The 16,117-nt window shown below is 40.2% G+C and overlaps 1 protein-coding gene and 1 long non-coding RNA gene across 2 annotated transcripts in view; both read right to left on the bottom strand.

Moving 5' to 3' along the window:
- LOC145434831 (lutropin-choriogonadotropic hormone receptor-like) overlaps positions 1 to 16,117 on the bottom strand; it is a 509,016-nt gene that overhangs the window by 58,966 nt on the left and 433,933 nt on the right. The gene's annotated exons all lie outside the window — the stretch shown is intronic.
- LOC145435332 (uncharacterized) lies at positions 6,394 to 9,597 on the bottom strand. The gene is made up of 3 exons (XR_013913813.1): positions 8,728 to 9,597; positions 8,369 to 8,458; positions 6,394 to 6,605 (listed from the first exon to the last, which is right to left on the bottom strand). It is a non-coding gene; the product is annotated as an uncharacterized LOC145435332 (long non-coding RNA).

The raw sequence follows: 16,117 nt of genomic DNA, 5'->3' as shown, positions 1-16,117 counted from the left end.
TTCCAACTTGCTACTTATAATTCTGTTCAGTACAGCTGCGACACTGAGTAACAGGAATCGGATCTGTACTGGAAACGCAACGGAACAAATGTTCTTTACTACAGTAGTACCGATACGAAATGTAACTCACCATCCAGATATTTTCAATCTGGAAAGAGGCTTTCTTCACAGATTCACGACAGCTAATACGGTCAGTCGATAGCCAGTCTGGTCTCTTAAGCGCGGAAATACGGCATATAACGAAACATTTTACATAGCTGTGGCGAAACATAGCAGCAGCTGTTCTGGTGACGACGGTTTGTATATTCCACTATGATGTGACAATTGACTCACTGATGTAATAACTATATTGAAAGTAAGGATCTCCGGAATATTTGTATGTATACTATAATTGATTTATCGCAAATATGGATTTGATAGCTGTGAAGCTGCAGATTGCATCATAATAAGCTTCAAAAAGTCTTGCAGTACTAGATTTATCTTCATAGATCGAACCATTGATACGATCCGAAAGCTGTATGCGAATTGTCGGTTAGGCTTAGTGTGCAATTCATAAAGCTACCAAATAGTGAATAACACATCAATATAGATATGAAAATAACCAGGAAACTTTGCCCAATTTAGTCCCTCTTTCGCCCAATTCAATGATTGTTCCGTGACGTAACCTTGTTTTCCATTCTAATTTGAATTCTTGCTACGCCCATATTGCGTACTGCTCATATAAGTTTGTGGCTGAAATTTAACTCATTCTAGTATTCCTAGCTCTAAATACCCTTAACCTGCATTATATTGTGCTTATACAGTAATGCTGTGCGGAATAGGCCCGATATATTTCGTACATATAGCCTACGTACAATGTATACAATTGTGCATTTGACGTGACATGAAAGAAATTATAAACCAGTATCGTGACAACTTCATAATGTGTCGTATTTTTGCCACACACTTGAGATACATCGGTCACACTGTAGTAGACAGGGTGAAATTTCCGCCAAAGTACGAGTACCGCAGTGCATGATAAATGTGGATTACAATATGATATTGCTGACTTAGCTATTATTCATTCATGTCAATGTAGCACACGAACTGATACAACGAATGCTTATTTGTCACTGAAGCTGAAACTATATGCGTAGGCGAATTTACTTGATCGTACCGGGTTAAATCCATAAAAACTGAACAATGGAACATTGCCTAAGACTACCCAAGAAGCCTTAAAGACACGGACAACAATAAAGTGGGCGAAAACACGCATTTTCGGTGGATAATTCAACCCCAAAGAGAATATGTCCTACACGACCTACAGTTAGACACAGCAGAGAAGTTCTCAAGTGCCCATACAATGATCAGTACAGTGATTCGACTGAATTTTTAACAAGAATGCAGACTTGCCGCACCCCTGCCTGCTTAACCAGGGTTCTGACCGACACAGACTTAAAACTTCAACAGTCAAGTTTTGTGGAAGCGGCTAGCGCGGATTGAATCCCAAACTTCATATTTGTCTGACAAAAGGTGTAATCTTTAACAATTCACCCCAAATGCCAATGCTTGGGGTGTATATCTTATTGGTATGTGTGTGTACGGGTGTATTCGGCTTATTTTCACCAATAGCTTAGGTGTGAATGACAAATTTAGTACCCAATAGGTGTGATGACCCAAAACACACCCTACGCTAGGGTGTGAATTGCGGAAACACACCATTTTCGTTTACAGTGTTGACTATGACACTATACTTTGTGTGATCTTATTGGACCCAAGTTGTAGTATATAGTTGAAGTTTTAAATGCTCTAGCGATCGACTGAATCAGCCGGTTATGCTTGGCAGTTATACTTACAGCAAATTCAATTCACTTATGAGTGTTGTATAAGTCCTTAAACATTCTGCAGAAAATAGGTGTAAGGTAAGCACCGACTATGCTGGATATGATATCCGAACTATGCTGGATACTATGCAGCATAGTCTGTGCGTTTCTTCACACTTCTTTTCTGCCGGATCAAAGGACTTTGACATACAATATCCAGCATAGCCTGTGCGAGTGTGCGTACACTAACAACTCTTTTATGCGTTATTCTTAAGGACTTTTACATCACATACGTTGAATTTGCTGCAAGCATCTGATAAGTGCCAAGCATAACCCGCTGATTCGGGCGATACCTAGAGCAATCAAAACGTCACCTATATACTACAGCTTCAGCCCAATAAGATCACACAATGTATAGCGCCATTGTTAAGCTTTATATTTATATTCACTGATGTGAAGAAGGATCCCTTCTGAAACGGGGAATTCACTCAACACTTGCACAAGTGCCCTTGCTTTCGCTCTATGAAAACACAGCAAGTAGGCTACAGCCGTTTTCTTCACAATAAAGCGGCCATGCTGTGAAGGTTTTGTAAAGCAGCTGTTGCTTGTTCATCATGTATTTCGTACCTCAATATGTCCTGAAATAATCTTAAATCATCACCTGCCAACCTACCAACAATGCGCATTCAGAATCCCCGTCGGTAGCAAACTCCTTGAACAATTTATCAGCGGGCTGCTGCTGCCGTGATCATTGAAGCATAGCCGATTAGCCAATCAAGAGCCGTGGTTATTCGATTACTAGTCTTCTCAACGTTCTATGGTCGGTGACAAGCCTATTTTTGAGCAGCTACTTTCAGACGTTTTGCCCGAAATCTTAACGGCTTCCTGGTAAGCTTCTTTCGGGCCCATTGTTGTTTTTTACCAATAGTCTACAGAATGAGACACAATCACAGGGTATTTTTAGGATTTTCCAAATTTTGGACAACCCTAATACACATATTTGGGGTCACCTCTGTATAGTAATGGGCTCATGTGGCAAGGACAGGATTATTTGGCGTTTTAGACATAGCAATATCGACGGTTTCGGTGAGCATGCCTCTGTCATTTTGCGCAAATGTTTCATCGCCTACGACAGGGGTGGGCAAACTACGGCCCGCGGGCTGCATGCGGCCCGCAACACCGTTCTGTGCGGCCCGCGAGCGTCTAAAGAAACAATCTTAAAAATATTTATAAAATGCGTACTAAAATCGAATTAGTGCCAGGACTTGAACCTTTTCTTAGTATATTTCACCATAATAATTCTAAGGCAGTGGTCCTCAAACTAGGGGCGTGAAACCATCTGAAGGGGCGCGAAGCTGAGCTCAACTGAAAAATTGTCTAGCGGTACACGCATTTACATTCACTTCAAAATTATTGCTCTGTATTTAGAGTCTGAATTTCATATTTAAAAATCTCTCATCCCCAGTCGCCACCTTCCATGCCATCAAACTATCAGTCAGGTTGGCTAGCATCCTGGCTGCGTTTTGTGATATGACGACAAGGGGATCGTGAAATCTTTCACCATCATAAGAGGGTGGACATGTCTTTAAAAGTTTGAGAACCACTGTCCTAAGGTAAATACTTCTTATATTATTAATTTATGACGTCAAAGCTCGATCTCAAGGCCCACGCAGTTTAAAAGGTTTCAACTGCTACACATCACGGAAATCCTAAACGAGATTAACATAATTCGGATCACGAGTGTGATTTCAGATTGGCAACTCCAGTTTTCATTATTTCAGTGATGTGCTAATAAAAAACGATTCGCGAGTGCCTTAGGTAGATTCGTTCCATGTATGCGTAGAATCCTGGTAGTTATATTTTATCTACACATAGTAGGAGCGTGCCTGAAGCTAACATGGTTATGATGCTGTCAGTTTTGTGTGTCCTGGAACTGAACCAAAAGTGGAATTAGTACATCTATGAAAAGATCGCTGCTCACAGATTTAAATTTAAATCCTGTTCTAAAAATCGGTACAACCGACTTTCATCTCTAGACCTAGTTTTTACAAATCGGTTATTGAGGTCGACTAGCCTAGGAAATCTCGCCAATGTTTCTGATGCGTGAACGATATCATCAAAGCAATGTTTGGTTGGAATCAAATAAGCATATGTATTATCTCCATGTCCTCACTATATAATCAAATACCAACATTGCGTTTTGGTTTATTATCCAAATTTTATATAGTGCGGCCCGCGAATGGATTCAGATGTTGAATGCGGCCCGCGAGCTCAAAAGTCTGCCCACCCCTGGCCTACGATCTGGCTTCGAGCGCACAAGCAATGTCCCATGTTGGACGACACGTTATCTCCTACTTGCGAGTATAGTTGGACTCTGCTCTGTAAACTACGCGTATTTATAATTTCTAGGACGGTTTCCGATACTAAATGCAAGAAATGTGACAATATCAAATAAATCTGCTACGGAATATTCTACTTTATGGCCATATACGAAGATCTGCGCTGATTGTTGCTGGCACGTGGTTACACAAATGCACCGAAAATGATGTTCCATTCATCATCAAATTTTGCGGTCAGACAAATCAAATTTTGGTTGGCCTTGCAATTTTACCCGATGTTATATCTAATTTCTAAAATTACCTCGCAAGCAACACAAAACGCATTTGGCCAGCGGGGCAAGGTCTGGCCGCCACTGATCTGTATCGTTACTAATAAAATTGATTGATAGTACGTATAAATCCCATTATAGTTTTCATTATTAGTAATTTAAAATATATTTTTCAAAAGTAAATGTTTACATGAATAAGAAGTTGGAGTTGGAGTCGGAGTGGAAGTTTGGGTCATTTTCACTAAATCCGACTCCGACTCCAGCCACCACAGTTTTCACGACTCCGACTCCATCAAGCGCAGATTAGCCAAACTCCGACTCGTCTGACTCTGACTCCACAGCGCTGGTTAGCACGAGGCTGAATGACTAGCTTTAGTGGTAATCCAATAGATTACAACACATATGGTATGCACATTGCACACATGTGGTAAAAATTTGTTTTGTGACTAACTGAAAATCAGGGGTTCTGCGAAGTCTTGTAGATTAGCGTACGGCCCGCTGGTCAAATACGGACTATACGTGGGAAGTGCGCAGAAAATTTTGAGGAAAAAATAAAATGTATCCCAAAAGACCTTACTTCATGTTGATTTACGACATAATTTGGATTCACCTTCGAGCTTTTTCCATTTTGAAAACTTTTTTTTCACTTTTTTGCGAGAGATATGATGATATCAACGCACATAAAATCATTTGGCGTGGCATGAAAAATCATCTTGCGTGCCACTTTTGGCACGTGTGCCAGGGGAAGCCGATCCCTGGCTTATTCTATATTCGTATTAAAGTCGATGTACCATAGGTTAATTTACGTCGAGATTATGACATAATCAAGCATCATTAGGCTGAATCTCCGAGAAGACGAATTCGTAACACCTGCCAGCGAAATTACCAAAACAACAGGACGATTTTACCAATAAGCTACACACCGCACGAGATAGTGAACGAGCTATATCATCCCATACATTTTGGTGTATTTTAGAAGGACGTGTCTATTGGTTGGTGTGATTAAAAAGAGCAATGTTTCTTGTATACCATTGTTTTTAATAATTACGAGGGGTAAATATTATATTTGTACTTTGACTCTAAATTCCTAATTGCCTAATAGTAACACAATCGTCCAGTAGCTTGTGTTAACCACGTAATTCATTGCTTTCAAGTTATAAATTATTTATAAATGCATACATCGCCGAATATAGTGTAAACGTTTGACTTAGCTAGCCAACGTATGTCCTGCCTGTCATTCTCAGAGAATAGTTGCCTATATCTGACGTAGGGTTCCAAAGTCATTAAACGTTAAGTACCGTACATACCTGGATTTCATTCTCCTAGTCAACACATTAATTTTTATTTGATCGGAATTATCCGACATTGAATCGACATTTTAAAAGAACGCGATTTCGAGTTTGATGTTTGATTTATAGTGAACTTCAGGAGAGGTCTGGGAAATTCAGGACGTATGGCAACCCTGGTTTACTATCACTAATAAAATTGCTCGCTATAATTAGATGAATGAAAATATATGTTTGACGAAATCCAAAAAAACATGTCCTCTGCATATCCGGGTCTGTCAAAATGGGTATATATAGTACTATTCTATCTGAATGATGACGGATTTTACTGATCTCACAAACTAACATAATTCTGTGTAGGACTACACTACAAAAACAGCTAACGAGATCCATCGTTTCGATACCATAATATTTTTGCGTAGATCTGTTGATTATTTAGTGGAAAGTGGTATGCAGGCAATGATCGCACAACAGCATCAACAAATCTTGCTACATGGTTTGATCATGGTGAGTTTAGTGGTAATGTGGTTAATATGGATATTTTGGAAATACAACAAAAGTATAAAGATAAAATATTTCTCACAAAACGAACAGGTTTCCATGTACCTGGCTACGACCATCCAGAGATGAAGTACAATGCAGTGAACACTACTTTCAAATAGATAGTATAAAGTCGCAATTCGTCACTGGATAAAGTTTTCGTCTTTTCACCCCAACATTTCAAAATATCGTTTTGCCCGAACGAAAACAAAAGTAGGATTCTACGTCACGTCACTTACTGAATATCCATACAAGTGCCATGAGCCCTTTGCTTGTAATCCACGACTTTTCATCGGAAAATGCACTCACTATGCAGCTTGGATTACATTCATCTATTCCAGAACTACAATCCCTGAATCCATCGCACACCTAAAAAATTGAAACATGCTTTCAAACCCGACAAAAATGTCGTTACAGCAGGCGTCATGCGGCAGGGCCCTATATCAGTGTTTCCCGGCCTTCTTGTCTTCGTGGGCACCTTCTTTTCAGGTTTTTGCTAAAATATAGCACAATAATCCTGCAGCCGTTCTTTCAGTTTACTTCGTAATCGTTCGACACGTCAAAGCGGAGTTTTATGTTTATTGTATTATTGAGTAAGTGCCTGATAATACGGAATGATTATATCATGCATGACATTGAAAAGGTGCGTGAGAGTACAGTAGTTTACATCTTACATCGGTACATTTTGTGTTTTTAATAATTTTACCTCCTGGGATGCAGCTCCACGAATCTAACTGTCTGTATCATCCACATATGTCTTGCCGAGGTTATGACGATCAATGAGCGAGTAAATATGATTGCTTTCGTTTCCACTACTTATTACTGACTTGCGTAATATTCAAAGTGAGGAAAATTAACTTCTACTTGAAGTAGTTTTGGTATGTCTCGGAAATCAACTATTTTAGTCGTACATGAATGTAATGATATGTCCACTGCAGTAGCATGCATGAGAACCTGGAGTATCTCTAATATTATGTCGCCCGCCATCATCTGATATCACTTAATGTAAGCCCGTATAAAACTCTAGCGAGTATTGCAAATCAAGGACTACTGTGAATGGCGCAGTGTAATAAATGACATCGTCACAACGCCAATGGTTGTTGGTTCAAGTCTCTACAATGCCACTATTTTATGCGTCGAAGGTTTATCTGTGCCCCTCATTGCAACGCTCACTGATATAGCAATGTTTCAAAGAGCCCAGAGTTGAGGTGAGCCGATCTCAAAAAATTCCGCAGCTGAGAAAAGTTACGGACCCAGGCTAAACGGGAGGGACAGATGTTGGAAGCACACGAGTGTGGGAGTCGTCCGGAAGTTTACGGATGCAAATATCCTAAACAAGTCATTGTCCTGGAGATAGGCAATAAGCATCACAGTTGTGTGGATGAAGCAAACAAAAACATATACCAGGTTATTTCCACTTAGGTAAACCCAAAAAATGTGCAGCACTATATGTAATGGAGTTATCAGTGAATTTAAAGTTCCGATGTTCCAATGACGTTCTATACTGCTGCGGAATATGTCCATTCGACTCAGAGTCACGACACCAGGTGCGTTTAAACGATTTTACGATAGGTTTGACTCGATTCAATACATCAATTCCTATCTAATACCGAATACTATACATGCTTATTTTCTGTACCACCATCCCTGCCGTGTGTTATGTATTTCGGTTGGATGAAAATAAAGACTCTCTCTCTCTCTATGTGTCAATAACCAGCGTTGCCTTGACCTCCTCATTTCTGATATTTACCTAATTTGGAAGACAGTGACTTTAAAAAAAAATAGTTCCTTCTGGTTTCTGTTATGATTTTTTCTGCCTTATTTTTTTTCTATTTTCACAGTCCCAATACCTTCCTCCAGATTTTAATTATGCTTCTTTAGCAACCAAAATACAAAGTTTAAAATGAACAAGGGCTAAAACGTTATTGGTGAAGATTTCATGGATTCTACGGCAAATGCCTCCCACCCTGCTCCATATGTGCAACATTTCATTAACAAATCATTGGTATTGATCAAAGGCTCAACAAGCGACTAGTAAGCATTATGAAAATTCGATGGGAACACCAATGGTGCAGAATATTTTACGACAGTCTTATGTCACTATGGTCTGGTCAAAGAACAGTATTCCTCACCGCTTTTCCGTGAATATACTTTCCGTCACATAGGAAATAGCTGCAATTGCACGAGAGTTCATTATCATAGACGATAGTATCATTGATGTCCTGAATAGATTTAAAACTCACTTGAGATCCTCAAATAAATTAAAAACAACACATAATAATATTCTATAATACGATCGAATATATTTCTATTACATTGACTGATTAAATATCAGATCCGTGATATTAAAAGTAGGATGAAGTAGGAATTCAACGTTTGCATTTATCAAAACTGAACAATAATCACTCTAACCAAGATCATACTGAGTTTGAAATAAAGCCACAAACAAGAAGCGCCAAATTTCTAACTTGAAGCTACTATGTATAATTACCGGATTTTTGCATTCCCTCGTTGATTTCTTTTGATATTGTAAATTGGTGCAGTCGTACCTGGCAAACAAGTCTCATTTTCAGTACATAAATGAATATTTCATGACACCATGGAAAAAGAAAGTGCTAAAAAGTTTTGTTCCATATTTTATCCCACTCACCGATACAACTAAAGCAGGTTTTCCCAAACTTGGGGTCGCGACTCAAATGGAGTCGTTTGCCTAATCTGTGAGGTGACGGATACGAAAATTATTACAAGAATATTACAAGAATAGCATTTCTCGAAGGCTCATCATGGATTTTTTGGTTTATGTTTCAAAATATAAGAAATAAGGACCTCAGAGAATTGCGAACATGGCAAAAAAAGGTAGCAGATCAGTCGAGCCATCATTTTGAAGCACCAACTATTACGTTGGTCTGGAACCAAATGAATATTAAAGTGTCTGGAGCATGGAAATCAATAGCAGCGAAACTTTCTCTACCAAGAAAACTATAAGTGACCGGTAGTGTTATGTGTTAACAGTATTGTGTATATAAATACTCTATTCACGGACGAATAACGTATAGATCGTCTGTCTTGCGCGTGAACAAGAATATCACGTATCAGTACTTAACTGTACAATGTGTACATCGATTGTATATAGATCAAGAGCGGCCAACCTTACTGCTATTCACGGCCGCATTGCGATTACTCTTGAAGCCTACGGCCGCATAGAGGTAGTCGTAATGAACTAACTAGACGCCAAATATACCCAAGTTAAACTGTCCATTTCTATTTTCGATAAGCTTTTGATTAATGTATTTCTTCATATCCGTTTACCATACACACCGAAAACGCGAGTAATAATGTTATAAACAGGTTCTTGGTCACGACACGGTCGGGCAAAGCGCGAGTAATTTTCAGACTCAAGTACGAATGTCGTCATTAATATTAGTAATTATTATTAATATTATAATATTTAAAAGCACTTTTAGTGACGCATATAACAACTATGGTCTTTTGCGTCACGACATAACGGTTGCTAATCGAATCGATATTGCGATAAGTAAATACAGTCAACTAAACATTTAGTACTGTCTCTTTTTCTTCCCAAGGAATTCCCACAGCAAAGGTAATATATAATCAAAAGTTATTATATTTTCCATGGTGAAGGGTACTTTCAGGTCCATTACGGCTGCTCTAAACTGACATCTTTCGTTAGCGTACTTTGCACACTCGATAATAACGTGCTCTGCAGTTTCTTCAACATGGCATGTGGTACAATCAGGGGTATCGGAGCATTCAATTTTGCTAAGATGGGAGTTGAGACGACAGTGTCCGGTCCGTAATCTGAAAATGGTGGTTTCGGCACGGCGTGGCGTGGTTAAAGTAGGTAGTTTTGTGTATATGTCAGGGCAGAACTGTTTGAAATGTGCTCCAGAGGCGGTTTCGATGAAACGTTGGTTCCAGTCGTTCCTACAGCGACCTAAAATCAATGAGTTGGCCTCGCTAGAAGTAAGATGTACACTTTGGTCAGCTAAGTCATGGGCCGCAGCCTCTATCGCAAGTAGGTCAGCGACTTCATTCCCTTCAATACCACAATGTCCTGGAATCCATACAAAAGAAATATCTCTATGGCTTTCATGTAAGAGATGGTGAGTTAGTTCTAATATTTGATTGGTAATATAGTTATTTTCACCAAGATGGTTTTTCAACGACAGCAATGCACTCAAAGAGTCACTCAGAATAGCAACTCGTTCGATGGAATTTTCTGAAATCCATATCAGTGCATCGAATATTGCTCTCAGCTCAATCGAGAAGATTGATAGGAGGTTCGAACACACTTTTGATGTTCTTATATTGCTATCGGGGATGTAGAAGGAGTACCCAGCACCGTTGATGTTTTTAGATCCATCGGTGTAAATTAGCATTCTGTTTGGGTATTGCTCAAAAATATAATCTCTGAATATAGCATCGACAATGTGACGTGGTGGATCGCGTCCGAGGGCTGTTTGCAATGATGTATCAATCATAGCGCATTTCAATAACCAAAGGCATATGGTTAGAGGGTGGTTACCTCTGACTTGCATATCATCCAATATTTGAAGTCGGGATAAGAGATTGAAAGTCACAAATCGGTCCGAGAGTAGATTGTAAATTTCCTCCCATGAACCTACGTGCTGGGTTTGATTGTTGTGTTCTGATCTTGGAACGGTACTTGAGACAAAGATATTGGTGCCTTAGAAAAAGGGGCATGTCGTTACACGAGGCCTCTAATGCGCATATAGGGGTGCTGGACATGGCACCGCAAGAAAGTCTCAGAGCTTGATTGCTGATTGCAATTATTTTCGTGAGGTGTGATTTCGGTGCGAAGAAGTACGCTTCCATGCCATACTCTATGATGGATCTTATCAGGCTCCTATACAGGGTTAATAGCGTTCGAGTGGATGCACCCCAAGATGTGCCGGATACCATTTTGAGTAAATTCATGCGCTTTGCAACGTTAGATGTGTGTATCTTATAGTTGAGTCTTTTGTCAAAGGTGACACCTAAATATTTGAAAGATTCCACATACCTCAGCTGATGACTTCCTAGTTTGAGTACAGGTTGTACATAATTTCGCTTTTTCGTGAAAACCATTGCTACGGATTTCTCGACCAATACCATAAAACCCCACTTTACACACCATCGATGGATCTGATCAAGGGATGATTGAATGTTTTGAGCAAGTTGGTCAACAGCAAGACCGGCCTCCCAAATGGCACAATCGTCTGAATAGAGCCCCATGTCTGACGCGATAACTGTTGGGAGGTCATTTATCATAATGCTGAATAACAAAGGGCTAAGCACACTCCCCTGTAGAATACCATTTTCTGGGAAGAAAATGTCGGATGACGTTGTCCCGATTCGAACTTGAAAAGTACGGTCGTGAATGAAATTGTTGATCCAAGAAAGACAAGGCCCCGAAATACCCATTTCCCGTAATTAATGGATGACAGCAGCCCTCCACACCATGTCATATGCTCTCTCGATGTCTAAGAAGACAGCTAAAACCGATCTTCCATTATGGATAGCTTTGTAAGTGGCGTCGTGTAATCGGAGCACATGATCCAGGGCCCGCCGTCCCCGACGAGAATATTAGTAATTAAACATATTACTATCAATCATTTATATTTTCTCAGGCCATGTGATCGCATTCACCGGTAGATTTAATGATGAGAGTGGATCTTCGGGTGGTATAGCGGAAATATATTGGAATCACCCAAACGCCCCAGCAACAAATTTCTTTTCCAAGGAGCACACGATTCCAAGTTGATATTTCTTTATGGGGCGCATCATTTTCATCTGCTGTTTACATATCTCGTGTGAGGCTCAGATTGCAAAGGGCATTAGTATATTATAATCGAAAAACGAAGTCATGTTGCATCGCGCACTGCACGAAAAAAAATTTCAAGAAAAAAATAAAATATCTCAAAAACCCCAGAGTCAATTCGTAAATTCAATTTGCATGTCGACGGCCGCCAACACATGCTAATTGAAATACGTGTCGGCCGCCGCACAAATTCCCTTTTACGGCCGCAGGTTGGGTACCCCTGATATGGATGGAACCCGTTCCAAACAACATATACACGTTTATAGAGTCTTGATTGTCGGAGGTTGGAGATTTCGTATTTGCATAATTGGTATTGCTACGCACATCGTCGCCGGTTTCCCACATAAGTCGTTAGTAGGTTTGGGCGAAAATGCTGACCATTGTTTTCATAATTTAATAATTCAGAGTTTTTCGTTCGCAAATCAACTTAGGTAGGTCGTACTATGTGAAATTTTGGTTAAATATAACTATTGTTCTTAGATCCCTAACCAAAAGTTACTCGATCTGAACTGTATCACGATAACACACACACAAAAATAAAAGAAATTGTAAGAAACCTCGAGACGTCAGAAATCCTACTGATTTTTAAAAAGGCTCCTTGAAATAACACGTTATCTTAGTTGCACCCGATCTACTCGACGTATACGAGATGGGGTGGCTGGGACCCTCGGAATCTTCCTCGGCTCAACAGTCATAACAAGTAGACATAGATCATTGGTATGAAATGTGTGCTCTGACGATGAAGACCGCCGACCGTGAAAATGCCGCATACCGATCTAGTCCTGGCTAAAGATATTTTTGATCTGTTTATAACAGTGGTGAGAACCCGTTTCCGTCGAAGGAGCAATATTTGCGCAATATTTTCTATTGGTGATGCTAACCCACTGTGATGTCACAATTATATATTCTGACGTCATGACTCTTGACTAGAAAAACAGTAAAAACAAGTTTTAAACAAAGGTGCTGTTGTAAACATGTTTGTTTTGAATTGATGTTTGAATTAGATCAAAACCTAGGACTATTCACTTTTCCAAGTCTGCAACCGACTAAAACACAACTAACTAGATCAGTGGTTACTGACCGGTGTTTATATGTGCACAATGTAAGTACTGTCAATGTATTGTGGCATCCCGGGGTTTCTAGAATGTTCGATATTTGCCGTTTAGAAATTTACGTTGCACGTGGTATGGTTGGAGACTGCGTGTTGAGTTAGATGATTGGAGAGTTGGCTGAGAGCGTGGCTGAAGCTGGATGTGAGTGAGTATGTCTCTGTGTTTGGTAGAGTGAAGTATGAGTAGTCGGAAACAGCAGCATGAAGTAGTTGTAGTATTAGACAGCTAGGGTGCGAAGTAGCAGGTAGTTGGCATTGTATTTGTAGGCTTGAGGTGGATGTATCCTGTCGGAATCTATGTTCAGATAGATTGACTGGGGCATGGAAAGATCACGGACGATGCTGCGCTAGCATCGGGGGAGTGATATTGTCCCGTAGTTAGTCCCTCGCCTGTAGATCGAAACGCTGCTGCTGGTGTAGGTTTAGGCTTAGCTGTCGGAATACGGTTTGTGTGAACTTGTGTGCTGTGTAGGCCTGTGTCTGGTATTGTTATAGGTCGCATGTTCCGTTATCAGTTTGTTTGTATCGCTGTGTATATTGTGTAATATGAGTCTAGTGTGAAACGCTGTTTTGAGTAGGCTACTGTGTCGTGGAATATAATCTTATTATAACCGTATGGACTGGTGTACTGTGTTAGGCGTTTCGTGTAGCGAGCGCGCAGCAGGCGGCGAACGCAGAGAGACAAGGTCCGGAGCCCAGGAACACACCGGCTTCCCTGTTAGGTACGTGACGCCGTATCAGGGTCGCTACATTATAATGCAGCCATGGGTATAATGCGGACCGTGGGCCAGATGCATCCTGCGAAACAATTCTGAGCGGCCCGCGAAAAGTTGGTTGGAATTCAAAACATAAAACCTATTTTAGCTGTTGCTGCGTGGACTAAATCGTAGGCTGTATGAACTGAACCGAAAATTCCTTTACTTTCAAGCCTGTTCCTAATATGTCGCGATTACGTAACCTACGTACCTCGCATGCGTAATCCACATTCAGAATAAAGTCAATACAACAAATTATTAAAGTCGCAAGAAGTCACCAAACCATTTTTGTAGTCATTGCGATATTACGCATTACACCAGGGGTGGGCGAACTACCGCCCGAGGGTACCAGAGGGGTCACCACCTTCGTTACGGTAGAGCGCGCTCGATTTCAGATTGGAATTTGAATTTGTGGTTCGTCAGGCTTCAGGCAGAGAGTAGGGTACACGAAAAGACTTGGCAGAATGGATATATTAAAGCAGTTTCTGCTACCTGATGGCGTAAAGGATCATAACATCCATGTACTGTAAGGTATGGAAATGCGGTAAATGTTATTGAATATGTGCAATGTGAGAATAGTCCTAAAATGAGCTCGTTTTGACATTGCAGTAAGGTCGTTTGTTTTAGATGTTTTAGTAGGCTACTGATACCCCTTATTCATATGAATGTTCTTCAGACGTTTTGTAGTATATGATTCGTCTGATATTATTGCTGGATGATCGAGCTTCGAATCTGATAATATACCAGGCTGCGACCAGGTCCAGTACTACGGTACTGATGGGAAGCTGCTATCGAACTAACTTTTTTGATATATAGATAAAGGGATGTTCCCTCCATCCACGCTGAAATATCTCTATGTAGGCGATATTGTGGTCCAGTGTGGACAAGTACTGCAATGTCAGCAATTGAATGCCGGTATGACAGTCATGCAACGGTTCTGATTGTTTTTCAACTGTAACACATTTTACACTGTACTGTTTATTCCAAGTTGTAAGGTGTTAACTAAAGCGATTTTTTTGACATGTCAAAATAGGTCAAAATTTTGTCAAAATTGTACCGTTAGGTCAAAAATTGCCAAAATTGTTTACAAAATCAAAATTTTTTGGCAACTTGCATTTTTGCTTTGCATAGATGATTGCACTGTCGGTGAACTTATCATTTTACAATTTATATCTTGTAGCCTACTTTATAGTCCTACCGTTGTAGACGGACCATAGTCTGCTCATTGTGAATCATAAACTGTCAAATGAAACAAATGCTCAACGTAGCCTACTGCACTATGCTAACTGAAGCAAGACTTCCGGTGGCATTGGTTCTTCTATTAGAAACCGTATGATGAAAAATTGCGATGTAGACAATTTTGTCATACTGAGAGAAAGCCAGAGTGCAGTGTACGCACAACTCTAGTGTAGCCGGCCAACAACTGCCGCTGGTGAACATTCTTTCTTCATTCTTGCCAAGCTACTTAGTTAGGACGGAAGCGAGTGGCGCAGTTGGTTAAGCGCCATCGCCACGACACCAATGGTAGTGATTCGAATCCCGTTTCGGACCAACTTCTATGTGTCGGAGGTTGCTCTGGGCTCCTCATCGCCGACCTCACTGCGGTTGCAGTGCTTTGAATAGCCCAGACCGAAAGTGAGCCGTGCTACAAGTCGGCAGCAAAGACCATGACGGGAGCGCATGGATATGAGAGAGACTGTCTCAATGAGCGAAAGATTGAAGAAGTCGTCCCCAACATTCCCAAAGACAAAGACCTATGAACCAGAGATGAGCATGGATTAGGATTAGGTTTTGAAAAAACAGGATTTGTGAAATTTTGTCGGATTTGGATTAGACATTTTATTTGGAACGGATTAGGATTTGGATTGGATTTACCTATTTTCTGGGAGATTGAAATGTCGTGTGGCGAATGGTGACAAACTTTATTCAGATCAGTTATTAATGTACTTATGGTTACTAAGTTATCTTGAATCAAGTGAATCGTTGGTTGTGAAAGAAAGTTTTCGAATCCCTCCATTGCATAAATTAGTATTTTTTCTGAATTTTCAGTTGGAATCGGATTAGGTTTGGACATGGACTTGAATATGAAAAAGTTATGGATTAGGATTAGGATTTGGATTTGAAGGTTCGGATTTGGATTGGATTAGGACATAGAAATTTCAAATCCGCTCAT

The sequence above is a fragment of the Botryllus schlosseri genome, chromosome 3 (genome assembly GCF_051294905.1).
Source record: "Botryllus schlosseri isolate E-star chromosome 3, Bs_hap1, whole genome shotgun sequence".
Lineage (NCBI taxonomy): Eukaryota > Metazoa > Chordata > Ascidiacea > Stolidobranchia > Styelidae > Botryllus > Botryllus schlosseri.
This window is presented reverse-complemented; position numbering and strand designations above follow the sequence as displayed.